The sequence below is a fragment of the Balaenoptera physalus genome (genome assembly GCF_965194825.1).
Source record: "Balaenoptera physalus genome assembly, chromosome: 2".
NCBI classification, from domain to species: Eukaryota; Metazoa; Chordata; class Mammalia; order Artiodactyla; family Balaenopteridae; genus Balaenoptera; species Balaenoptera physalus.
Window position 1 is genome coordinate 94,004,904 of NC_138883.1, and position 26,450 is coordinate 94,031,353.

A 26,450-nucleotide genomic window follows, 5' to 3' on the forward strand; every position below is an offset into this window, starting at 1 on the left:
TGTCTCCTAGTATTACCAAGCCCTGGAATTAAGGTCAGTGGAAACTATAACAACTCAATCCAGGTAGGATTACTAATGGCCTCAGCTCTTTAGGAATGAGGGTTTGAGTACTCCACCAAGTAAAGAACTACAATCAGCTGAGGTACTTGCTGAAGGCATAGGGAATACAGAATGAGTAATGGAGTAAATACCAAGTACAACCACATGACCAGTTATAGAAGCCTGTAATTGTTATGAGTATTTTTTCCTTATTTTGTTATGGATGTGTTTGTGTGTGTGTGTGTAGCATCTTTGTTTTCTTTGCTCTCTTATCCCCTTATCAAGTAATATAAGATGCATTGACTTCATATCATAGTATTTAAGTATCATTATCTTTACATCTTAGTATTTAAGTTACAGGATATCGAGGAGGAGAGTAAACATCACTCAAAGACTTTTATCTCCTCTTCTGGGGAAATGGCTAATGCATTTTAAGTTGTATGCAAGGCATTTGTATCACATTAAGCAGAATTATAACCTTGTTATTATCTTTATTAGGAGATTAAGTATGGTTTAAGTGGATGCATAAGGATGCCAAGTTGACAAAGAGTGGACTTGTGATGGTCAGTTTTATGTGCCAATTTGACTGGGCCATGGTGTGACTAGATATTTGGCTAAACATTATTCTGGATGTTTCTGTGAGAGTTTTTGGATGAGATTAATATTGAGATCTTTAGACTGAGTAAAGCAGATTGCGCTCCCTAATGTGAGTGGGCTTCCAGTCAATTGAAGCTTGAATAGAACAAAAAGGCTAACCATCTCCTGAGTAAGAGAGAATTCCTCCTGGCTGACTGCCATCACACTGGGACAGTAGCTTTTTTCCTCCCTTTGGACTTTAACTGAAATCCCAGCTATTCCTGAGTCTTGAGGCTGCTTCCCTTCAGAAAGGAACCACAACATCAGCTCTCCTGGTTCTCAGGACTTTGACTTGGACTGGAACTAAACCATTAGCTCTATTGTTTTCAACTTGACAGCTCACCCTGCAGATCTTGGGATTTGCCAGCTTCCATAATAGCATGAACCAATTCCTTATTATAAATATATATACATCCTTTTGGTTCCAGTTCTTTGGAGAACCCTGAATAATACAGCCACAATGTGTTATCACTTTTAGACATTATTGCATTTGATTTGTTAATGTTTTGTTAAGGATTTTTGCACTATGTTTATGAGGGCTGTTGCTCTATAATTTTCTTGTAATGTTTTTGTAGGGTTTACCTGTCAGGATTGTGTTGGCCTCATCAAATGAGTTATAAAATATTTTCTCCTCTTCCATTATCTGAAATGATTTGTTTCAGAGTGTTATTATTTTTCACTAAATGTTTGATAGAATTCACTAGTGAATTATTTAAGCCTGGAGTTTTCTTTGGAGGATTTTTTTTTTTAACATTTTTAAAAAATTTTATTTATTTATTTATTTATTTATTTATTTTATTTTTGGCTGTGTTGGGTCTTTGTTTCTGTGCGAGGGCTTTCTCTAGTTGTGGCGAGTGGGGGCCACTCTTCATCGCGGTGCGCGGGCCTCTCACTATCGCGACCTCTCTTGTTGCAGTGCACGGGCTCCAGACGCGCAGGCTCAGTAGTTGTGGCTCACGGGCCTAGTTGCTCCGCGGCATGTGGGATCTTCCCAGACCAGGGCTCAAACCCGTGTCCCCTGCATTGGCAGGCAGATTCTCAACCACTGCGCCACCAGGGAAGCCCAAGGATTTTTTTTTTAATAGCAAAATTATTTTCTTTCACAGGTATAAGTATACTCAGATTTATATTTATTCTTGTTTCCTTTTTCTAGAGAGTTGTGCTTTGCAAAGAATTTCTCCATCATATAAGTTGTCAAATTTATTGGCATAAAATTGTTCATAATATTCCCTCATTACCTTTGTAATATCTTAATATATGCACTGATAATTCCTCTTTTATTCCTGCTCAGATAATTCAGGTTTTTTTGTTGGTTTGTGTGATCAGTTTTGCCAGGTGTTTATCAATTTTAATTAATATATTCAAAGAATCAGTTTTTTGTTTTGTTAATTTTCTGTTTCTATATTATCTATCTTTATTGATATCTATTCTCATCTTTATTTTTTCCTGCTACTTATTTTAAATTCAATTTACTTGCTTTCTTAAAGTGGAAACTGATAGTTTATCTTAAACCTTTAAATATTTCCAATGTAAGTATTTGAAGCAAAATACAACAACAAAAAAATCATTCTAAATATTTTTCTTAGCTGAATCAAACATATTTTGTTATATTTAGTTTATTGCAATTTAGCTCAGAATATTTTATATTTTCCCCTACAATTCCTTCTTTACCTCATGGGTTAAAGTGTACTGTTTAACTTTCAAATATTTAGTGATTCATAATTCAACTCTATTATACTAAAAGAATAATTGTTCTATGATTTCAGTCTTTGAAATTTAATTATATGTGTTTTATAGACAACATATGCCTTTCTTGATGAACAATCCATGTGCATTTGAAAAGAGTGCATATTCTAAAGTTGTAGGATGTAGTTTTTTACTGTTGTCACTTAGGTCAAGATGGTTGATAATGCCACTTAGATTTTCCATATCTTTTATATGTCCTTAATAATTTTTGACTTAACTGCTATATCAATTATTGAGAGAAAACTACTAAAATATCCAATAATGATTTTACTTTAAGTGATTTCTTTCCTTTGCTGTTTCTCAGTTCTCTCAGGTCCTTTCTTCTGCTTTGAAGCTGTTGTCATCAGGTGCAAAGTAATTCATAAATGCCATATCTTCTTGATGTATTGACCCTTTTAACATTATGAACTGCTCAGATTTATCTTTATTAATGTGCTTAGTCTAAATAGAGCTATTTTTTCATGGGCTATCTTCTTCCATCCTTTTACATTCAATGTATTTGTTTCTTTGTATTTAAAGAGTGTCTCTTGTAGATAACATGTGGCTGGGTCTTACTATTGTATCCAGTCTGATAATCTCTGCCTTTTAATTGTAGTGTTTATTATATTTACATTTAATGTAATTAATGATATGATTGGATTTAAGTCGACAGGGAGTTTTTTTTTTTCCATTTGTATCATCAATTTTTGTTCTTCTATTTATCCTTTTTTTGCTTTTTGGGGGGGGTTTATCCAAAAATTTAATATTCCATTTGCTTTTTAGCTATAGCTCTTTGCATTATTTCTGTAGGTTGCTCTGAGTATTATAATATATTTGCTTATCATAATTTACTTAGAGCTACCCCTGTACTAACTCAAATAAAATATTAGAACCTTGCAACAGTCTTGTTGCATTTATTGCCCCACCTCAATATTTTGTGCTATTATTGCTATTATGTGAAATTATGCTTTGCATATATATGTACAAACATTATAAACTACATGAAAGAGTGTGGTAATTTTCACATTAAACCATCCTAAGTCTTTTAAGGAAAGACTATCTATAGTCTGTATTTGTAAGACTATAGATAGATAGAACTATATAGATAGCTCTAGATTTTATATTTATATATATAGTATATTTATCCACATATTTATACTTTAAAGAGGTATTCAGTCTTTCTCACAGATCCTACTTACTACTTGGTGTCATTTTCCTTCAGCCTCAGCATCTTCATTTAGCATTTCTAGTAGTATGGGTCTTTTGGCAATAAATTCTCTTTTACTTTTTTTAATTCTAAAATATGTTTATTTCACTTTCATTTGTAAAGTGTACTTTTCTTATATATAATTCTGATTTAGCAGGGGTTTTTTTTACTTTTCCTTTAGTACTTTGAAAATATCATTCAGTTGTCTCTCTTTCCTACATTTTGAAAAGTTACCTTCATTTCTATTGCTTTACCTTATAGGTATTGTGTCTTTTTGTCTCTGGCTACTTTCAAGATTTTCTCTTTAGCTTTGGGTTACAACAGTTTGACAAAGATTTACCTATGTGGGATTTTCTTTGTATTTTTACTGCTTTCTGTCCATGAGCTTCTTCGACCTATAAATTGCTGTTTTTCAGCAAATTTGAGAAGTTTTCAGCCATTATTTTTTCAATTTGTTTTGTTTTTGTTGTTGTTCTATCCTATTCTCTCTTATCTTGCCTCCTGGGACTCAAATTACATGTATGTTAGACTTATTGCTATTGTCTCACAGACAGCTGTGGCTTTGTTCAAGTTTCTTATATCTCACTTCTCTTTGTTTCTTAGATTTAATAACTTCTATTAATCTTTCTTCAATTTCACTGACTCTTATACTATCTCAAACCTGTTTTAAAGCTCCTCCAATGAAAATTTTATTTCCATTATTGTACTTTTTGGGTCTATAATTCCCATTTTGCTCTTTTTTTTTTTTTTTTTTACTAGTTTCTATTTCTGTGCTGAGATTCTCCATCTGTTCCTCCATTGTGCACATATTTATCTTTAAGAACTTAAACATATTTATATGTTGTTTTAAAGTCTTTGTCTGCTCATTGCAACATCTGGCTCACCTTAGGGTTTTGTTTTCCATTGATTTTTCATGAGCTAGGATCACATTTCCTTTTAGTTTTACATAGCTACTGATTTTTATTTGGATACTGGACATTATGAGTGATGCATTGTAAAGACCCTAAATTCTGTTATGTTTATCTGTGGAGTGTTTTTTAAACAGATTTATTAAGGTATAATTGATATACAAAGAACTGTACATGTTTATTGTGTGTAACTCCACATATGCAAACACCTGTGATACTGTCACCACAATCAGTTAATAGACATATCCAGTAGCGTGATTTTTTTAAAATTCTAGCAGGCACTTAATTTGATAGTCAAACTGTCTTCTCTACATTGGCAGTTGCTCAACTCTCAGCTCAGTAATTTCAGCTTCCACCATTTTATTTGTTTCATTTTGTTTTGTTTTTTGTTTTTCTGGACCTCTCTGTTTCACCTCCAACTAGTGGTCAGCCAAATTACAGATTTAATTTGGGGCTTATCCTCTCTGTAGTCCCTTCCCTTTCAAGATTTCCTCCCAAATGTCCCAACTCTGACAATACCAAACTGTAGTATCTCATACCTCAAGTGTGTAAAGTTGTGTCTTTCTGCTATACTTGACATTTTTTAGTCAACCACAAAATGGCAAGTTTTACCTCTTCAGCTTATCTTTCAGAAGTATTCTCTGCTCCAGTTTCTCCTGTTTTTAGTCACTCTTCAATGCCTTCAAAGAGTTGGTTACTTGTTTTTTAAATTTTGTTTAAGTTTGATAACTGTTACCAATGGGAGGGTTGGTCTAACTAATCTATCGCATAGAAACCAACCCCCAAAGCTTTTATTGTCACTCTAAAGGCTAACAATTCAAGAATCACAAGGGTCAACAGCGTTTAAAAATGCATATACCACATTTTTAACAAAACATGAACAAGACAGGAGGAGTCCGAGGGATTTTGTTGTCTCTTTTTCATTAGTTTTCTTCAATCACAAACAGAAGAAATTTTACTGATTTTTTTGTGTATTTTTCCCTAGACATTTTGCTAAATAATTAGGACAAATCTGATGAGGACAAATTTTTGTTGAAAGAAAAGTTTGTGGGCAATGTATGAAATCCTGCCAAACACCAGTTATTCCCTACCCTCTATTTCCCAGGTGCAGAGAGTTAAAAGAATCAAAGTTATATAAAATTCAAGTCTGCTATTGTAATCGACAGGCATGACCTATTTCACCACGTTAAGTCCCCCAGTGTGTGGAAAAACTGGCATAAAAAGAATTGGGGCCAGCTGTTCCCTCTTTGCACCGAGGACCTAAAAGGAAGAAATAAATTGCCGCATTAGAGATTAAGATCAACTATATAAGAAAATATTTCTCAATGTTGAAAGTGATTAAACTCTTCAATGGGTAACCAATGACAGTCTCTGAGGGAATGTTTATGTGAGTGTATGTGTGTGTGTGTGTGAACATGTGATTGACTGTATCTCTTCTGTATCTAAAAATGATAGTATATGCTTTATCTTGTATGAGTTTTTAATCAAAGCTCTGTCATAAAAGGGTTGTTTTAAATATCTAAAAGATACCATTTAAAAATTGGCCTTATTTTCCAGGATGCGTAAGACCACCCAGTATAATAATGTGGCAAGGTCAGACATCTCAGTTAATTGGGACTTTGGATTCCTTCAGAAAAAGGATAAGTTCAGCTAAGTTCCAATATTATTTCAGATCCTTCTCGTACTACCTCAAGCACTGTACTTACTAGTCACATAATTAGTATTTAATACATACTCAAATGCCAGAATATTTAAGCCAGTGCAGTGAAAAAGTAAACTGTGGGATCAGGAGAGCTTGTTTCAAGACCCAGCTCTGCCATAGAAAGGCAGGGCTATTGAAAGTTTATTCTCTGTGCTGCTACTGATCTGAGTCTCACTGTGAATGGGTCTAAGGGTGTCCATGGCCATGGGTACCACAATGTCCAGTAGTTCGTAGGATTGAAGAACACTGAATGCTGCTCAGGCAGGTCTGTGAAAGCCACCCTTCTTCTGCTAGATACTCCCCATAGGCTTTCAGTCTTGTTACTAAATAACTAGGGTTAAATTACTTATGGAAATAGGGCTTGGGTCTGTGACTTTGACTACTTTCAAGACATATGCTCTAAGAGCTTATTAAGACCTGGTTTTCCTCAATGCAAATTTTTTTTTTTTTTTTTTTTTTTTTTTTTTTTAGGGCTTTCTCTAGTTGTGGCAAGCGGGGGCCACTCTTCATTGTGGTGCGTGGGCCTCTCACTATCGCGGCCTCTCTTGTTGCGGAGCACAGGCTCCAGGTGCGCAGGCTCAGTAGTTGTGGCTCACGGGCCCAGTTGCTCCGCGGCATGTGGGATCTTCCCAGACCAGGGCTCGAACCCGTGTCCCCTACATTGGCAGGCAGACTCTCAACCACTGCGCCACCAGGGAAGCCCCTTCTCAATGCAAATTTGTTTCAGCCAACTAAAGGGGAAATAGCTAAATTAAAGATAGCTAACACCTGTATTTGTGCTCTGTGGCACTGTATTAGTCTGCTTGGGCTGCCATAGCATAATACCACAGATGGGGTGGTTTAAACAACTGAAACTTATTTTCTCACAGTAGTAGAGGCTAGAAATCTAAGATCTAAGTGCCAGCAGAGTTGGTTTCTTCCGAGGTCACTCTTTCTGGTTTGAAGATGGCCACTCACTTGCTGCCTCTTCACATGGTTGTCCCTCTGTGCAGGTGCGTGTACCTCTGGGATCTGTCTCCATGTTCAAATTTCCTCTTCTTATAAGGATGTCAGTCAGATTAGATTATGACCCACCCTCAGGTACTTTAACTTAATCACATCTTTGAAGATCCTATTTCCAAATACAGACACATGGGTTAGGGCCCATCCCAAAGACCTCATTTAACCTTAATTACCTCTTTTAAGTCTGTATCTTCAAATAGAGTCACATCTGAAGTACTGAGGGCTAGGACTTCAACATATGAATGGGGGTGAAGGGGGGAGGACACACAGTAGGGCTCATAATAGGTGCCAAATCTGTCACTAGCCATTTTGGCACATTCACAAACATAACAAAAGACCCATCAAAGAAAGACACTTACACAATTGAAACTATTGAGAAACTACACAATACAATATACTTTTCGCTTATCTGTCCTCTGCTATATCTTTTGAATCTTCTCTGCTCTTTCTTGCCACAGGGGAAATTTCCAAGCCAAGTTTGCAATATTGAAATGAATAAAGTCATATATTACCCAAATAATGGAATGTCAGTAGCTTTTAAAAATCAAATTTAAAAAAATGATGTAGAAAAATGCAAACAAAACAATATTAAGTAAAATAAATACCAGACAAAACTATCTACGTATTATAGTCCTACTAACAACCTTCTAAGGTTCATATGAGGATTAAATTAGTTATATGTAAAACACTTAGAAGATTTTATAGCATTAGGTAAGCCCTCAATATATAACTTTTATTATAGCTTTTTATTATTACTTGTATTATCATGTAGAAGAAGAATTTAAGATTTTTACTGTTCATCTGTTTGTCTTCCTCTGTACTACAGTACACGACCTCTGGCTGTCATTCATACTCCAGATTTCCTTGTATAGGCTCCTCTTTCGTAAGCAACATCTCTATTGAGGCAAGAGTGTCACAGGTGAGTACGATGTTTTAAGTCTAGCCTCCTTAACAGACTTGAGAATTTCCTTAGAGGTTGCTTTGTGATTGAAATTGAGAGGAATACTTTTCTTCAGCAGACGCTATTGACCAGTCTGTCAAAAACACACTAGATACAAAGGACTTGAATTACAGGGTTGTTTGGGGAAGGCTTCTGCAGCCTGTAATATCATTAGTCAGGAAGAAGTGGTTCTTATATTAGTCAGGCCCCCTAAGGATGTTGACAAGGATAATAATTCTTTCCCAATGCTCTGATATTGTTTCATATTAAAACAAGAGAGGAAAAAGGCTTTGGGAAGGAATACACATTTTTAATAGAAGCTATAATTCTGTGTGAAGGATTATCTGAATAGTTTGCACAAGAAATGAAATTATAGAACTTATTCCACTGATATAGCCATCGAGGAAACGAAGCCAAAGTCCTATCATTCTTTGCAGTAGAGGTTTGTAAGGACAGTTAACCTTGTGAAACTTCTGTCCATAAGTCCACAGGCTTTTGCTTTGCTCTGAAAAGAACATACTGGTATGATTAACCTGTGCTTAATCTGACTACATAGCTTTATAAAAAGTAAACAACATTATAGCCACTGAATCCTTCAGCTATTAATATATATAGTTTTTAAAAATGACAAGTCACAAACATAAAAAGATATATAGCCTCGTGGATAACTTTCGCCACATTGGGTATGGATGGTTAATAATAAATCTTAGTTTAACACAGTTTACTTGGCCTCATCTTGACTCTATGAGATACATAAAATTCTGCCTCAATTTATTTAAACATATCAGAAATGTATAACTTTCCTGGGTAATTTTTGGTCCCTGCATTCTCCAGAAAATTACCAGAGGCTTGAGCGGGGTTGAGGTTTGTTCTAGTTGGAGCCCTCCAGGGGGCAGAACTATGTCTCCTTGTTTAACTCTAATTTTTTTGAGTACCTAGCTGTCATTGGATCTCATAGGGAAAAATATAAAATCCCCAATGAATTTAGAAATAGATTTAGACCCAGAAGATAGCCAATTAATGCATCTCAACTTTTCAGAAAGCCTGAGTACAAGCAAGTAGCCCCCAAGGCCCCAGGTAATGATTGCTATTTCCATCTTCATCCAGGAGAAAAAAAGCTGGAAACAGCCTTGGTTCCAAGAGTGTTTCAGGCCACTGATTTTTATCACGGAGGTAAGAGTCATTTGCAACTAATGTATAGAATCATAGCCTCTTAGAGCCACAAGGATCCATAGAGAAAATCCAATCTAGTGCTCTCATTTTACAGATGGACAGACTGAGGCCTGTAGAGGGTTAGGGACTTGTCTGAGGTCACATACTGGTTAATAGCACAGCTGGGATATTGATCAAATGTACCATTTCTAAAAGGCTTAATGGTGCTTGAAAAGCAATTGATTATCCTAAGTAACATAAATGCTTCCCCTTCAATGTTACTTGCACTATTGTTTGTAGAAAGTACAAGATTGTATTTCAGCCCAGCTCCCTCTTGAGATAAATGAAAATTAATACTAAAGCCAAAAGATTTTTGTTTAGAATTTGATGCTGCTTCAAGTAAAGCAGGGCTTAAAACAGCTCTACTGATGAGTGTCTCATGCTCACTTCCAGGAGCAAGAAAGATAGGAATGGGGAGAAAGATGCCTGCCAAGTTCATGGATAAAAGGGATTTCTGGGCCTTGAATGTTTTTCTCTCAGAAGCAGAGAGTCCCTTTCTCATTTTGAAGAGCATGACTGTGACGGGGCTTGTTGGACTCAGGGGTACCTTCTCCCTAATCTTCTGACTATGGCAGATCCGGGAGACTGTGGGTGGCACTCAGTGTCCAGTCACTTCTTGTTTGCACCCCTGTTTAGGTTGCAGAATAAGATAGCATCTGGATAGGAAAAAAATGGTAACTTGGTTGTTACCATTTAATAAATAACTATGGTATCTGGAGTCATAGCAGTGAAATATCTGGGCATAATTAAAGATACATATATATGTAGATTGTATAAACCAGCATCTTTTACACAGCCTGGTTATAAATTAGCTGACCCCGTTTGATTACTGGAGTCATGTTAGTAATGAGACTAGCGATATATTCTACAGACTTAGAGGGTGTTGATGAAGTGGGTATCTTGTAGAAAAGCAGAGTACTGCAGAGTAATAGAGGTCTCGGCTTCTCTGTCCCATCTTTAATTGAATTAGAAAGTTCATTAGAGAAAGGAAGGTTAGAGTCTCAGTCTCACATTTGGTCTCAAGTAAGCGTGGAAGCTGGAATGTTAGGTAGGATTTCACCGTCATTGTTGCCATTGTCCAATGTCCACTGAGCACACACTGCCATAGGCCAAAGGGAGGGCAGCTTATCCATGGTGAGAGGTCAGCAGTTTGCAGAGGAGGTGAGAAATTATTACAGCTGCTACATCGCATTGCTTTCTCAGCTGTAAATGAGGCTTCTCATTAATGAGTCATGCACACAGACTGCCAGGGTCTCAGCATTAATTGGCACTAATGGGAACATCTTATGGTTGAAGGGAGAGCTATGGGAACCACTTTAAGTCTGATTGTATTTGGAAGGGAGCTTGAACAATTTACATTTTCCATGAAATTCTAGGGCAGCCTTACACAACACATTTTCATTCCAAACCACAAGTAGATCCGCAGAGAAGTGTATCGAATTCTTCATGAGAGACAAAGAATATCAACAAGTGTTTCAATGAGATTTTCCTTTCTCTGCCAGGCATGGCACCTACAGAGAGTGTCTGAATCTGCTTTTTACTGCACCATGCATGCTAAGGCCTAATGCAGTGTATGTAATTTGTTTTATTCCTTTGAGATCATTCAGCAGGGATTCAGTGCAAGTTAGCCCTGAGGAAATTTTGACCAATAAATTTTGTTTAAAAAATGTGTCCTCCCATGATAATGTACTGTTATTCAACAAAATAGGCTGATGCAGAAGTTTAATCTGAGCTGCCTAGAATGTTTTGACCCTTAAGTGGAACTGCTTTGTATTATTTATTTTTTAGCCCCCCAAAAAGAGTCCCTTGTAATTAGTTTTGTGATGTTTGGCATTGAGGAATGGATATTCACAATGTTGGTATAGGTCAGACCTTTTCAGATCATGCAGCAAATGGGTAAATCCTGCTTCCCAGAACACCTCAAGCCCATACTACACCCTAGAGTGAATTGGAAAAAGGCATGCCTGCCTTAAAGTGGATGCACCCACACAAAGGCACACTGCAGCCCCCACTTGCTCCTTCAGTTGGGTGCTGTGGTGCAGTGCACAACCTGTACAAGGTACAGGTACATAATAGCTTTGATATCCTCCTTGTGAATGTTAGCACCTCTCTAACCCAGCAGCGAGTCTGTGGGAGGGACCCAGAACAAGCAAGCTGATCTTATAAAGAAAAATATAGGGCCCAGAGAAGAAGATGTGCAACAGGTCTATGGGGAAGCCACAATAGCGACATAATTTTTAGTGGAGGAGAATGTAAATAGAAAGCTTGAGTCCACATCCCTGAAAGCTATTTTTTTCACATTTTCAATACAATTTTTATATGTATATATGTAAATAAAGAATATAACAGCACCAAGGACCTCTGTAAAATTTCATCATACAGTTTCTGTGCAGGATGCTTCATCAATAAATGGCACTTAATTTGTTTTAAAAACATTTGATTTCAGAAAACTCTTTAAACTGTCCATCAAAAACTGGGTGGGATTTTCCAAAGACACTCAGATATTCAAATCAATACAATCTGTCTTCTGAATATCAGCTTGAGTTACACAGGTTAAGCTGAGGACCCTTCGCATAGTGTTGAAGATACGATGCAATTTGCGCTTGAATTGGCATTGTACTTCCTCAGACTTAGGCTGCCATCATCACAAGTATCTTCTATCCCTGAGATCAGCTACATCAAGATGGCTTATCATCTAAATCACATTGGTGAAAATACCTGCTAACCAAGCAGATTAATAAATTCAAATTCATCTTTGCTGTCCACTAAGAGCCTCACTTCAGAGCACCTTCTTGCAAGCTGCCAAATTAGTGAATGATCCTCAGGTACTAAAGGTTTTCCAAGACTAGCCAATAAAGCATGAAGTCATCATCCCAATTCTGTAATAATTCTCTTTCTCTAAGCCAGTTACTTGTATATTCCAAGACACTAGTTACTGTTGACTGATTTATTCTGCTAACAATAAGAAGCAAGGAAGGAAAACCAATCTGGGTATAATCCATCCCAGGACTTTAATTTGTAGCTGATCCAACAGCCCCTTCTGCATATAACATTTCACCCAGACAAAAGTTTTTACAGCTTGCTTCATCTTCAGATTTTGGAAGAATGAAGGATATTTATCCCGGGAACGGAGAAATAATTACATATTTTACATAGTTGAAAGGCATGATCCTGTTACTACCCAACTGCTGAGATTTCCAGTGACTTCAGTGTCTGTTCACGCTCTGTTGAACAGTTGAAAACGGTGCCACTTGTTGCTCTTGCCTCTGAAGTTTGGAGGAATATCCTTTAAGAGCAGGTTTTTATTCTGAAAGAGAGACATTCACACTTTGCTTCCTTTTCAAATTCTTTAGGTCGATGTGAGCTACCACATCTGGACATCGTGCTCAGGGATTCCTGAGGCATCCTTGGGGATAGAGAGGGAGCTAAGTTTTCTGTCAAGTTGCAGGGCTCCACTGGCAACAGCTGAGGCATCAAGTCTTCCACTGCAGACTCCACTGGCACCTATGCCATGGTTTTCAACTCAGCCAGTTCCACCCAGCACATGTGCCAAGTCTAGGTTGGTCACTGCACAGGCACACAAATAAGCACTTTTGGCAGACAGATGAGCAAGAGATAGGCCTTAGGGGGCTAAATTATGTATGAGTAAGCCTGTTGATTGTATCAAAATTAAGGTTCCAATGGTGTAATGAAGATTTTGAATTTAGTTCTTTGCAGAAGTAGTGATCAACATCCCCCAAAGGTATTTTAATTTTTAATCAATACAACCTTAGAGTAATTTGTTCTACAGTTCATCTGTTGTCAGAAGTAAATATTTTCTTTAGGATCGAGTAATTTATTGCTGGAAAATAATGTAGGAATCTTTTAATCCTACCCTTTCATTTCACAGATAAGAAATCATGTGTACAGCTCAGTGATACATAGCTAGTTAATAATGATGGAGACTGGCCTAGAATCTAGGTCTCAGGACAAGAAGTCTATTTCACATTCCATCAGTGCCATGCTAAATGCCCCAAATACACACCCATGTCCCAGGTTCAAGAGGTACTTTTAAGTCTGATATTCTGCTGTTGGGTGACTACATCTGATATAGCCTACCCATACCCTTCCCACATTAATAGTTTTGACTTCTCTCCTCTCTGTCTTCATCTTTTCAAAATGAGGAATGATAATCTTCTGATCTATCCTTTTGAGGATGGTTGATACTCACAGATGACAATGGAAATGACATTCCCCTTGGTTTAGGGAGTTGTATTAGCTGACCTCTAAGTTTCCTTTCATCTTAGGATCTAGTTTTACTAGTATGGCAACATCTTTCTCTTTTGCTTATTTAGTTACCTTTCCTTCTCTACTCTTATGTCTTTCTTGAGGGGCAATACCAAGACCTGTTATGGTACAATAAACAAGGTTAAAGTAATGTTTTCAGTCCACCACCCTGCTCTCACATCCCGATCCCTTCTCCCATTTTACACATTATACACACACACGGTTGCTTACATATAATATTGTGCTGATATATTGGATGTAACGGTATATTAGAATTAGTCCACTGTGGCTCCTTAAATTAAGTCTAGTAGATCCAATTAGAATTTGATGCTGCTTTAGTAAAGCTGTGCTTAAAATTACTCTACTGATGAAGGTCTCATACTTACCTTTGAGAGCATCTTCTATTTGTGACTGGACCACTCATGAAATTCTGAGCAACTGGCAGACCTACAGGCCTCTTCTGGGAAGAGCTGCCAAGGCAGGTCCTTATGCAAAGGTAGCCAAGCTTTTTGGAATGTGACTTTAAGAATCTGGTCACAACCGATTGAACCAAGGATTGTTCATCACGGGAATATATTTATTGACTTAACATTGGACTGGCAGCCTATAAGATGACCAATGAGGTTTCTCTATATTTTATAGTGAATAATAAGGTCTTCTGTCTAGAAGAGAGTTAATGCAAGATGCACAAGGAGAAGTGGTAGATACCAGTATTAGAGGAAAAATAAAGAAAGCAGAAAAGTCACATAAATAACCTATTTGTCCCAAACATTTTGTCTCCAAGTCATTATGGTCAAGTAGGAAATATTTGGGTTTTAGAGTTAGGTAGATACGGATTCAAACACTTCATGTCTTCTTTGAGCCTCAACTTCCTTATTTAAAAAATGAGAAGAACAGTAATACCTGCTTCAAAGGATCATTAAAAATATTAAATGATAAAGTGTTTTAAAAGATACAACATAGTATATATCAAATAGGTAAATAGCTAACAAATGGCAGCAAATAAGGGAATAGCTCATGAATTTCTTGAAAAGATTAAATGAGGTAACATGTGCTGTGCTACAGACACAGCATAGGCATCTATTTATAATAAACGTTCCCTCTGTCCCATGTGATTCCAGGAAGTATAAAGACTTCCTTTAAATATCAAAGTAGACTTGAATTTCTGGTCTTCATTTGTTCACGTACTCAAGAAATGTTTAGTGAGAATCTGCCATATGCCAGACTAGAATAGAAAGATAAATCAGAAAGAGTTCCTGATAACTGGGAGTGTGTAGTATGGGTTTCAGAGAGACGGGAAAATAGGTAAATGACATTTTAATGTGGTGAGTGCTATTACAGGGTGTTATGGTAGTATGCATGGTTATCCGAATCCTTGCAGATTAAAATCAATACATCAAGAAGCATAAATTCCTCTCCCAGAAACCAATCAGAAGGATAGTCAATGCCTGGAAACGCAAACCAACTACTGCATGCAAGAGGTACGTAAAAGAAGGCCACAGTGTCTGTGAATGCCTAGAAGAGAGGAAACATGTCTGGCTAGCAAAATTCAAAGGAGATGCCCATCATCAAGAAAACAAAAGCTTTCCTCCAACACCATCTGGCATAAGAAAGGTCTGAGTTAATAGTAAAATAGCATCTTGTGCATTTTAGCTTCCATTATGATGTTTCCTGTGTTTCCCCTCTTTTTAGATGAGACTGAAATGAGAATATTAGCTGTATTCATCTATCCATTCATCCAAATCCTCACTCCCTGTAAAGCATGCCATATGTGAAAGAAAAGCTTTAAAAATACATAATGCTTCTATTTTCATCTACTTCCAGAAATAAGCACTATAAATCATGCCCAGCCACCAAGTAATATTGAGCATCTGTTCATGGCATTTAAATGTCTAAAGGGGCTAAGGTTGTTTAGCCGAGAAAGGAGAAAACCAGAAGTAACATTTGTGACAGTCTATTATTCAAAGGGCAGTAAACAACTATTTATCATACCCTCTAAGGAGTGAATAAGAGAAAAGAAGCTTGCAAGTATAAGAACTTCTTGAATATAAAGTTTAAAATGAAACAGTGAAATAGTTACTTCTACTTATCTATAATTATATTTATACATGTATACCTATATACATATAGAATTATAGAACCAGGATGTCCCAAATTTTATATCAAAGGCAAAAATTGGGGGAGGACAACCAGAAAACTGTTTGAGAACCATGGTACTTCATAAACATATATATATATATATTTTTTTTTCACACACACACACACACACACTGTATTTTATTTTTACAAGAGATAAATAGACTGACACCAAGCATTGTACATGGATGACCACAACAAAAGCAACAATGATTGCAATTACCAAACATGAAACACACTCATACTATGTCATAATATTGACATTCAGTCCAGTAATCCTCCACTGTAACAGCTCCTTTACTTTGCAGTGAAAATTGATTTGTATATTCTTTGCCTCTGAGTCCTTGTGGGATTTTTTTTTTTTTTAATTCAGACAGAAAGTCACAAAAATTATACTCATCCTCATCAGTTCACTCAGTCCCATGTAATTAATTTTTTTTTCATCTTGATCTTTTGTTAGCACTTTTATGAGTTCATCAGTTTTTCATTAGAGTTCTGAAAATGCTTATTCATTCAGTTCAGCAGTACAGTCAGTTACCAGAAACCTGTACTTGTCAGAGTCTTTTCCATGAATTTCTTGAAGATGAAACCCTTTTATAGGAACATATTTGCAAAATCATCAGAGTACACCCAGAACTGTCTGTAAATGACGAAAGACTTAAAAATGACCACGGTTAAAGATTTGATGAAAGTTCATAATAATGCAGTTGACAAGAAAATTAGTTATTTCTGAGATATACATTTTAAAGTAATAACTAGGATTATTACTTATAACATTATACCAGAACATATAAGATTTTTAGAAATTTCATGTAATGTCTGAAACATTTATATTAACATATTTCCATACAAATACAAATATAAGATTTTTAGAAATTTCATGTACATAAACATATTTTTAAAAGTTATCTACAAAACTGTTTTCCTCAATCAGCAAGTATTCATTGAGTAAATAAAATATTATCAGACCAAATATTTTGAAGGATTACAAAAAGTCTAAATTGTAATCCCTGCACTGAAGGAGTTTCTAGTCTGGTTGGGAGACAAAGTGAGTAGATAAAGCAGTAGAAAATATAATGTTATTCATGATTATATCCTGTATTGGTTGTGTAATGTAGATGGCAATATTGCAGGTGTTCTGAGATGACAGGCTTAGATTCGTTTGGAAGTCTTATATTAGCCTGGAGGCAGGGAAACTTGACTTGATATACTTTTTTAAAGTTTTAAATTTTTTATACAATTTTTAAAGGTTACACTCCATTTACAATTATTACAAAATATTAGTTATATTCCTCATGTTGTACAATATGTCCTTGTAGCCTATCTTACAACCAATAGTTTATACCTCCCACTCCCTCACCCCTATATCACCCTTCCCCACCTCCCTACTGGTAACCACTAGTTTGTTCTCTGTATCAGTGGGTCTGCTTCTTTTTTGTTATATTTACTACTTTGTTTCTTTCTTTCTTTTTTTTAACATTATATTGTGGCAGTCTTGGTACATCTTTGTTTTTATAAATTTATTTATATTTATTTTTGGCTGCATTGGGTCTTCATTGGGGTGCACGGGCTTCTCATTGCAGTGGCTTCTTTTGTGCAGAGCACGGCTCTAGGCACGTGGGCTTCAGTAGATGTGGCTCGTGGGCTCTAGAGTACAGGCTCAGTAGTTGTGGTGCACAGGCTTAGTTGCTCCGTGGCATGTGGGATCTTCCCAGACCAGAGATCGAACCTGTGTCCCCTGCATTGGTAGATGGATTCTTAACCACTGCACCACCAGGGAAGTCCCACTAATTTGTTTTTGTTTTTGTTTTGTTTTAGATTCCACATGTAAATGATATCATACAGTACTTGTCTTTCTCTGACTTATTTCACTTAGCATAATGCACTCCAAGTCCATTCATGTTGCTACAGATGGGAAAATTTCATTACTTTTTATGGCTGTCTAGTAGTCCATTGTGTGTGTGTGTGTATGTGTGTGTATATATATATATATATATATATATATATATATACACATATATATATCACCTCTTCTTTATTGATCTGTTGATGGACACTTAGGTTGCTTTCATATCTTGGCAATTGTAAAATTAGTGCTGTTGTTTTTTTCAGATATATACCCAGGAGTGGAATTGCTGCATCATATGGTAGTTATATTTGTAGTGTTTTGAGAAACCTTCTTACTGCTTCCACAGTGGCTGCACCAATTTATATTCCCACCAACAGTGTATAACGGTTCCCTTTTCTCCACATCCTCGCCAGCATCTGTTATTTGTGTTCTTTTTGATGATATCCATTCTGACAGGTGTGAGGTGATATCTCATTGTGGTTTTGATTTGCGTTTCCCTGATGATTAGGGATGTTGAGTATCTTTTCATGTGCCTGTTGGTCATCTGCATGTCCTCTTTAGAAAAATGTCTATTCAGTTCCTCTGCCCATTTTTAACCGGGTTGTTTGTTTTTTTGATATTGAATTGTATGAGCTGTTTATATATGTTAGATATTAACCCCTTATCAGTCATAGCATTTGCAAATATTTTCTCCCATTCTGAGGGTTGTCTTTTCGTCTTGTTTATGGTTTCCTTTGCTGTGGAAAAGCTTTTAAATTTAATTAGGTCCTATTTGCATATTTTTGCTTTTATTTCCTTTACTCAAGGAGACGGATCCAAAAACATAATGCTGCAATTTATGTCAGAGTGTTCAGCCTATGTTTTCCTCTATGAGTTTATAGTGTCTGGTCTTACATTTAATCCTATTTGAGTTTATTTTTGTGTATTGTGTTAGAGAGTGTTCTAATTTCATTCTTTTACATGTAGCTGTCCAGTTTTCCCAGCACCATTTATTGAAGAGACTGTCTTTTCTCCATTGTGTATTCTTGCCTCTTTTGTCATAGATTAGCTGACCTTAAGTGCATGGGTTTATTTCTGGACTCTGTATCCTGTTCCATTGATCTATATGTCTATTTTTGTGCCTGTACCATACTCTTTTGATTACTGTGGCTTTGTATTATAGCCTGAAGCCAGGAAGCATGATTCCTCCAGCTCTGTTCTTTCTCAAGATTGTTTTGGCTACTTGTGGTCTTTTGTGTTTCCATACAAATTAAAAATTTTTTGTTCTGGTTCTGTGAAAAATGCCATCGGTGGTTTGATAGGGATTGCATTGATTCTGTAGATTGCCTTGGGTAGTATGGTCATTTTAGCAATACTGATTCTTCCAATCCAAGAACATGGTATATCTTTCCATCTGTTTGTATCATCTTCAGTTTCTTTCATTAGTATATTACAGTTTTCAGAGTACAGGTCTTTTGCCTCCTTAGGTAGGTTTATTCATAGGTATTTTATTCTTCTTGATGTAATGGTAAACGGGATTGTTTCCTTAATTTCTCTTTCTGATATTTCATTTTTAGTGTATGGAAATGCAACAGATTTCTGTATATTAATTTTGTATCCTGCAACTTTACCGAATTCCTCTATGAGCTCTAGTAGTTTTCTGGTGGCATCTTTAGGATTTTCTATGTATGGTATCCTGTCATCTGCAAACACTGACAGTTTTACTTCTCCCTTTCCAATTTGGATTTCTTTTATTTATTTTCCTTCTCTGATTGCTATGGCTAGGACTTCCAAAACTATGTTGGTAAAAGTGGTGAGAGTGGGCATCCTTGTCTTGTTCCTGATCTCAGAGGAAATGTTTTCAGCTTTTCACCACTGAGAATGATGTTAGCTGTGGGTTTGTCATATGTGGCCTTTATTATGTTGAATTATGTTCCCTCTATGCCCACAGATTGGCCAAAATGGTGGAGTAGAGAAACCCTGAGCTCACCTCCTCTCATGAGCACATCAAAATCACAGCTGTCTGCAGAACAACCATTGATGAAAAAGACTAGAACCTATCAGAAAAGATCTTCTACAACTAAATACATAAAGAAGGAACAACAGCAAGGCAGGTAGGAGGGGCAGACTCATGATATAATTATGTCCCATTCCCCTGAGTGGGTGAACCACAAACTGGAGAATAATATTGAAGAGGCTCTCCCACAAGAGTAAGAGTTCTGAGCCCCACATCAGGCTCTCAGGCTGGGGTCCTGCCCTGGGAAGATGACCTCCCAGAGCATTTAGCTTTGAAGTGCAGTGTGCCTTAATTTTGGGAAACCCACAAGACTGGAGGAAATAGAGACTTCACTCTTAAAGGGCACACACAAAATCTCATGTGCACCAGGATGCAAGGCAAAAGGACTAATTTGATAAGAGCCAGGGCAAGCCTACCTAGTGGTCTTAGAGAGTCTCATGGAGAGGCAGGGTGTGGCTGCAGCTCACCCTGGGGACACTGGTGGCAGCTATATTTGGGAACATGCTACCACATGAACACTGCTGGTGGCAGTTGCCATCTTGGGATCCACCCTCTAGCTCATTAGTGCCAAGACCTGGCCCCACCCAACAGCCTGTAGGTGCCAGTGCTGGACACCTCAGGTCAAACAACTAACTGGACAGTGACACAGCCTCACCCATCAGCAGCCAGGCTGCCTAAAGACTTTCTGAGCCCACAGCCACCTCTAGACACGGCCCTGTCCACCAGAAGACCAAGACCCAGCTCCACCCACCAGTAGGCAGGCTCCAGCCCTGCTCTCCAGAAAGCCAGCCCTAGCCTCTGAACCAGCCTCACCCACCAGGGGGCAGATACCAGGTGCAAGAAAACCATGATCCTGTGGCCTGCAATTCCAGCCTGCCAGACCCTATCCAGGGACAAGCTGGGCCCTTGCTCCATCCACTAGCAGGCCAACACAAGTTTGGAAAAACCCAGACCCCATACCCAACTGAGCTGATTTCTGAATAATCATATTTTATAGGTGAACAAGAAAAGGGAAAAGAAAAAACAAAAAAGGATATTGTGAGAAAAGACAGTGAAGTAGAAATTAATAAGGTATTTTCATGGAGTGAATAAAAATATAAACCTAATCAGAGGAAAAGGAATGTGTTAGAAGGTAGTGGGGAGAAAGTTCCAGCATGTAGAATGGGACAACCCAACAAACTGTCTTCCATTCATGGCCAGGATAATGCCCACACACCCTATTTGTCATGTGCCTTCTAGTCATTTGTAGTCCAACTGAACATTCTGTTCTCATCAACCTCATTACTAACCTGTATTCTCCCAGAACAGCACACATACCCAGTCAGATGGTCCACATAGGATGACACTAGCATCAAAATCAATGCAGTTTTCTGATAAGATTGTGCTTTATTTTACCTTGTATTCTCAAGGTAAGTGCAGATGAGCTCTTTGCAATAATACATCCCTTCTCATCATTATTTACTTCTCTCTTCTCTCCATTTCTTTTTCTTGTTCTTGGTGCTCATTTGTTCATTATTAATTCAACAAGCATGTTACTGAGCTTCTACTCAGCCTCATGCTCTGGGCCAGACACTGGAAATACAGACATATGTAAGACTCTTTTTACACTTAAGAAACTTTTAGTCTAGAGAGAGGTACAGATAAGTCAAACATGTGACTCCAGTAGAGTTTGATGCATGCTCTTTGTTGCAACACCTCACCCAGCTCTCTGAGGAAGTTCATCTAAACTGAACACTAAACAGAACAAGTAGGTAAAGATGGGTGGAGAATGGGGTCTGCTTCAGTCAGAAAGAACAGTATGTGAAACTTGAAGTGAGAAAACACAGCACACTTGGAGGACCACAAGAAATATGACATGAGCTACAGCTTGATAGAGAACAGATTAGTGACAGAACAACCCTGCAGTAGGAGCCCCATTATCATAAGTCTTTGATAATTTCATTCAATCACTGACTCATTGGGCACACACTTAATGAGTACTCATTGTGTGTCAGGAGTTGTGCTAGAGACTAGACACAGAATTCCACACAAGACACAGACCTGCCTCAAAGGAGCTTTCAATCTAGCTGAGATGTTATAGCACTAAACTGACAGTTTAGGAGGGTTGTGATGGCTGTGGAGGAGCACATGACTCATTCCAAATTCATTCTGTAACATTCTTTCTGCCTCTGATCTCCTTTTCTTCTCTTCCAGACTCATTTTTTAAATTTTTATTTATTTTTTGTAAGATTTGTTAAGCTCTCCTGCTGTACTCTTTATTTTGTTCTTACTCCTTTTGTTGCTTAAATAACCAAAATGGACATCTCCATTAACATTCAGAAATATAATATATCGTTCCAAATAAATCACATAGATGCATGTACTCAGGTTCATTTTAATGTTAAATTTGCTGAGAAATTGATAATGGATTTTAGGCCTAATTTTTATCTAAACCTTTTATATTTTTAAATAAACTAGAAAGCAAGAATTAGAAATAAATGTGAAAAAGATAGTGTAAGTATTGTTCTCCTTCTGTCTATACCAAGCCAAAATAAAATGTAGAAATTAAAAAAATATTGAATTAAGGAAATAAACTTAATAGAAAAAATTACAAGAGCACAAAGAGTTTATCTCTATAATTTAATTCAACATTTCTTCACGGAGGCAGGAATTTGTCAATAAGCAGGTTGTCACTAACAGTATGTTCCTGGGGAAGGTTGAAGAGCTGGCTGAAACAAATAAAACAGTAATAACACTACTGAGAAAAGGTAAATAGGATGCTGGAGCAAACAGTAGTAAAAAGGAATGAGATAGGGAAGAATAAATAATAGAAACACTGAGAAAGCAATGTTCTGGGATTGAACGTAACAACAAGGAAATTAAATTCAGAGAGATAGATAGGACATGAAAAAAGAGAATAAGCTTAGTTTTCTCTCTCCTGCTTCTCTATCCAAGAGAAATAAGTGTCGGCTACAGATCATAAAGCTTTATGGACTCATGACCTCTGACCTCTGACCCTGCGATTTATTTTCTCTGAGCAGAGGGGCAACCTCTCCTCCTTCCGAGAAAAATGAGGCAACATGGCTGGGTGGCTTCTCCCATCCATCAGGCAATGAAATGTGTCTGGGTCTCAATTTTCCATCAGCACTCTTGCTTCAGGCCAACTCAGGACTGGTTCACAGACCAATACAAAGAATCAGCAGACACATTTTATTTAAAATATATATACATTCAACTTATAAATCCTTTCTACTGAACCACAGAAGGCAAGCAGTTCCTAGTTTAATTAACACACTTAAATTGCTGAGAGTCAGCAGAACCAGTTCATAATTGGCCAGAGCTGATCTGCCCCCTTTGCAAAAAAAGTTAACTCAGTGTAAAGGAAGAAGAGTTCCTTCTTTTGCATTGGCCTCTTCTATTTGATAAGTAGAGGTGTCCATTTGTAAATGGGTACATTTGCACATACAGGCCATCAAAAAAGGTATTTCCAGAAGAGCAGTAATAATTAGAGTACACATGCCCTCTTTGATGCCATTTGAAGCAGCAAGGAGACTGATTGGAGTCGGGGGTGGGGGGGGGGGGTGGGGGAAGGGGACCTGGGGTAAAATGTTCTTTTGTGAAGCTAAGACTGCTGGTAGCCAGAGTTGGCTCTGGCTTTTGGGGGCAAAGGAGACTGAGTCATCTTCCTTCATAGAGCTGATTTGTTGAAAGGGCACAAGAAATTCCCAGGGATTTCATGCTGCTTTGAAGCAACCTGCATTTCAAATGGATGGGAAAGGGGGTGGGAGAAATGGGTTTTGTTGCTAGGTCTCCCTAAGACTTGCCAAAATTTTGCCTCTTTCTTTGTAAACCCAGTAACTGCCCCAGCTGGGCTCCCCATTACTCTAAACAGGAAAGAGATGAATATGCCCTGTCCTTTTCAGCTTGGAAATGTGCTTTGGTGAGGGCAAACATGGCCATGTTTGTTCTCCCTGGGGAACAAGTCAGGCATGAAGTCCCTTTTGTTCACGCTAAGAACAACCTTCTCTTATTTCCAAGTCTCAGAGGGGCTAGTGACTTAATCTGGAAATATGAACATGAATACTACCTGGAAAGGGAAAGGGCTGCACTCTGTGAAGCTGTCTAGGAGTTGGTGTCTGTCTGAAGCCCCAGGAGATGCAGAGATGCAGGTGATTCCTGGGAGAGTCCCCCTTTAGTTGGCGTACAGGTCCATAAAGCGAGTTTCCCTGATATGCAGGAGAGCACAGAGCTGATCCTACAGTGTCTCTAGTGTTAGTTTACAAAAGGGTTATGAGCTGAAGGAGTGAGACATCTTAGATACCATAGGAATATAAAAATATAGCCATGATTAGTGTATTAGTGTATGTTTCCTAATGAATATATGCAAAGAAGAGAGCAGAGGGATGGATGTTTCAGCAGTGAGTTCATGAGACCTTGCACATTATGATGTGTGTGGTGTGTGTGTGTGTGTATATATATATACATGTACAAGGTGCTTGGGTAGGTTGATAATAAAAATAAGCCATCATCCTTATCTTTACTGAATTTACAGGAAGAAAAAAAAAGAGTATTAATCAGAGTCTTATTATGATTATAATAAAGGGCAGGTACAATATGGTACTGATGCGTACCATATGAGAGAAACAAAGAACTCTGGGGGTTTAAAAATGAGAGATATCATATTTCATCAAGTGAAATCAGGGAAAGCTTTATGCAGGAGGCAGCCTCCAACATGAAACTTGATTCACGAGGAGGCCTGCAACATATGGTGGGTAGAAAGGAGGGTATTCTACTAATGGGGAGAAAGTGATCAAGAGTGCTCAGGTAAGAAAGTACAGGACTTGCTGGTAGAATGGTGTGGTTTGACTGAAGCATCACATTCTTATAGTGAGCAAGAAATAGTAAGAAATAGAAATAAACAGCCAGATCAGTGTCATATTATTGAAGGCCTTAAAATGTTAGGCTATTTGTTTGTTTAACTAGATAAAGAATAGGGACTATTTGAAGATTTTGAACAAGGAAGTTATATAATTGGAACTATTCAGAAATTAATCTAATAATGGTATATATTAGAAGAAAATTGGAGATTGAAACCCACAAGACTGTCTATTTTAGTAATCTAGTCAAAATGTACCAAATCTTTTATATTAGAACTGTGGAAGCATGAATAGTAAAAGAGAGAGATTGGAGAGACTTTGAAAAAGTAGATTCTACAGGCTTGTCAACTCATTGATGTGGCTGGCAAGGGAGAGAGAAGAGCCAGAGATGATGCCAGGGTTTGGAGTCCAAGGGATTGGAATAACAGTGTTGCCATGGAGAGAAAAGATAATCTGGAGTTTTGGAGGAAGTGGATTTCAGTTTGGGGTATATCGAAGCAAAGGTACTAGCTAGAAACTGAGTTAGAAATGCTTAGCAGGCAGCTATATTATAGCAAACAGGCCAGGGCTAAGACATAGAATTAGGAGTCATTGATTTAGCAAATTGTTGGGGAGATCCTACTCTGTGCCAGGCACTGTGTTAGGGTACTGGGGTTACTGAGATAAATAAGGCCAATGACTTCTGGTGTCACAAATAGTTTATAGACCAGTCAGGAATAAAGACAGGTAAATCCACAGTCCCCTGAAAAGTGATAACTGCTATGAGGGAAAGGAGGGAAGCACAGGGTGTGATGCAACAGGAAAAGTTCCAAAACACCTCACCTAGACTTTGGGGGTCAGGAAAGGATCCTAGAAGAATGTGACTTCTAACAGGCACAAGGTTGGGGGCAGGGAATTAGGATGAACGTTTCCAGGAAGTATGAAAGTCCTGCTTAGAAACTGTTGCCAAAGAAGCAGGAGGAAAAGCAAAAGAGATCTGTGTATTTGAATAAAAGAGAGGAGGGTTCAAGATAGTGGCATAGGAAGACCCTGAACTCACCTCCCAAGGACACAGCAAATCTACAACTATATACAGAATAATTTTCTCTTCAAGGGACCTGAGAACAGGATGAACACAGTCTCTACAGCAAAGGGTAAAAGGACAGTGTTAGAGGGTAGGAGAAACAGATATACGATTACACCAAGGAAAAACACCACACCCTAGCTGTGGTCATCCACAGTCAGGAAGATTCACAAAGACACAGTTATTTTCCCTGAGGAGCAAGGGATTTGAGCTTCACATCAGGCACCCAAACCCTTAGATCTGCACAGGAGAAACCAAATCCCAAAACATCTATCTTTGAAAACCAATGGGGAACATGTCCAGGAAAATTATAGAACTACAGGGAATGGAAAACCTGCTATTAAAGGACTTGTGCACAGACTCACTCAAGCCAAAAAACAGTGCAAAAACACCAGATTGAAAAGTGCGTGGATGTGGTCCATGGGTCCATGGTCCTATGCGGTGAAGGGGACCTTCTTACTAATCTTGAAGCATCTGCCCAAGAACTAGGAACCAGCTGGAATGCTCCCTGGAGTTTGAGACGCTGGGGAGAGCCATCTGTGCAATTTCAGGCTACCTTGCTAATATCAGCTTTGGCAGGCACCATTTTGGAAATCTCCATCTAACCCATTAGTGCAAGTGGGCAGCTTAGACCCCCACCCACCCAGACATCTCCGCTAGACCTCACAGCCACCTGGGCAGTAACCCCTTCCACCAGCAGCTGGCAGCCACCGCAGATGAGCCCTGCAGTCATTCCAGCGGCCAGTTCTGCCAACCAGCACCCACCAGCCTCCTCAAGCTCCTACCGCCTTCTGGTGTTGATTTTTATTGTCATTTACTGACAAGCACCCCGGTCATTAGAAATAAAAACTGTTCACAAAATGTTTTAAATAGCCTAGTAGCAGAAGTAGCTTGGCATCCAGGACCATAAATA

General features: G+C 37.9%; 1 pseudogene across 1 annotated transcript in view; it reads right to left on the reverse strand.

Annotated features, from left to right (window-relative positions):
• Positions 1 to 1,752: 1,752 nt before the first annotated feature.
• Positions 1,753 to 26,450, reverse strand: part of LOC309654717 (gem-associated protein 2-like) — a 50,003-nt pseudogene continuing 25,305 nt past the window's right edge. The window contains exons 3-4 of the transcript in view: positions 12,524 to 12,875; positions 1,753 to 12,475 (exon numbers count right to left, since the gene is read on the reverse strand). The product of the transcript in view is annotated as a gem-associated protein 2-like (transcript). The remainder of the gene's footprint in view (positions 12,476 to 12,523; positions 12,876 to 26,450) is intronic.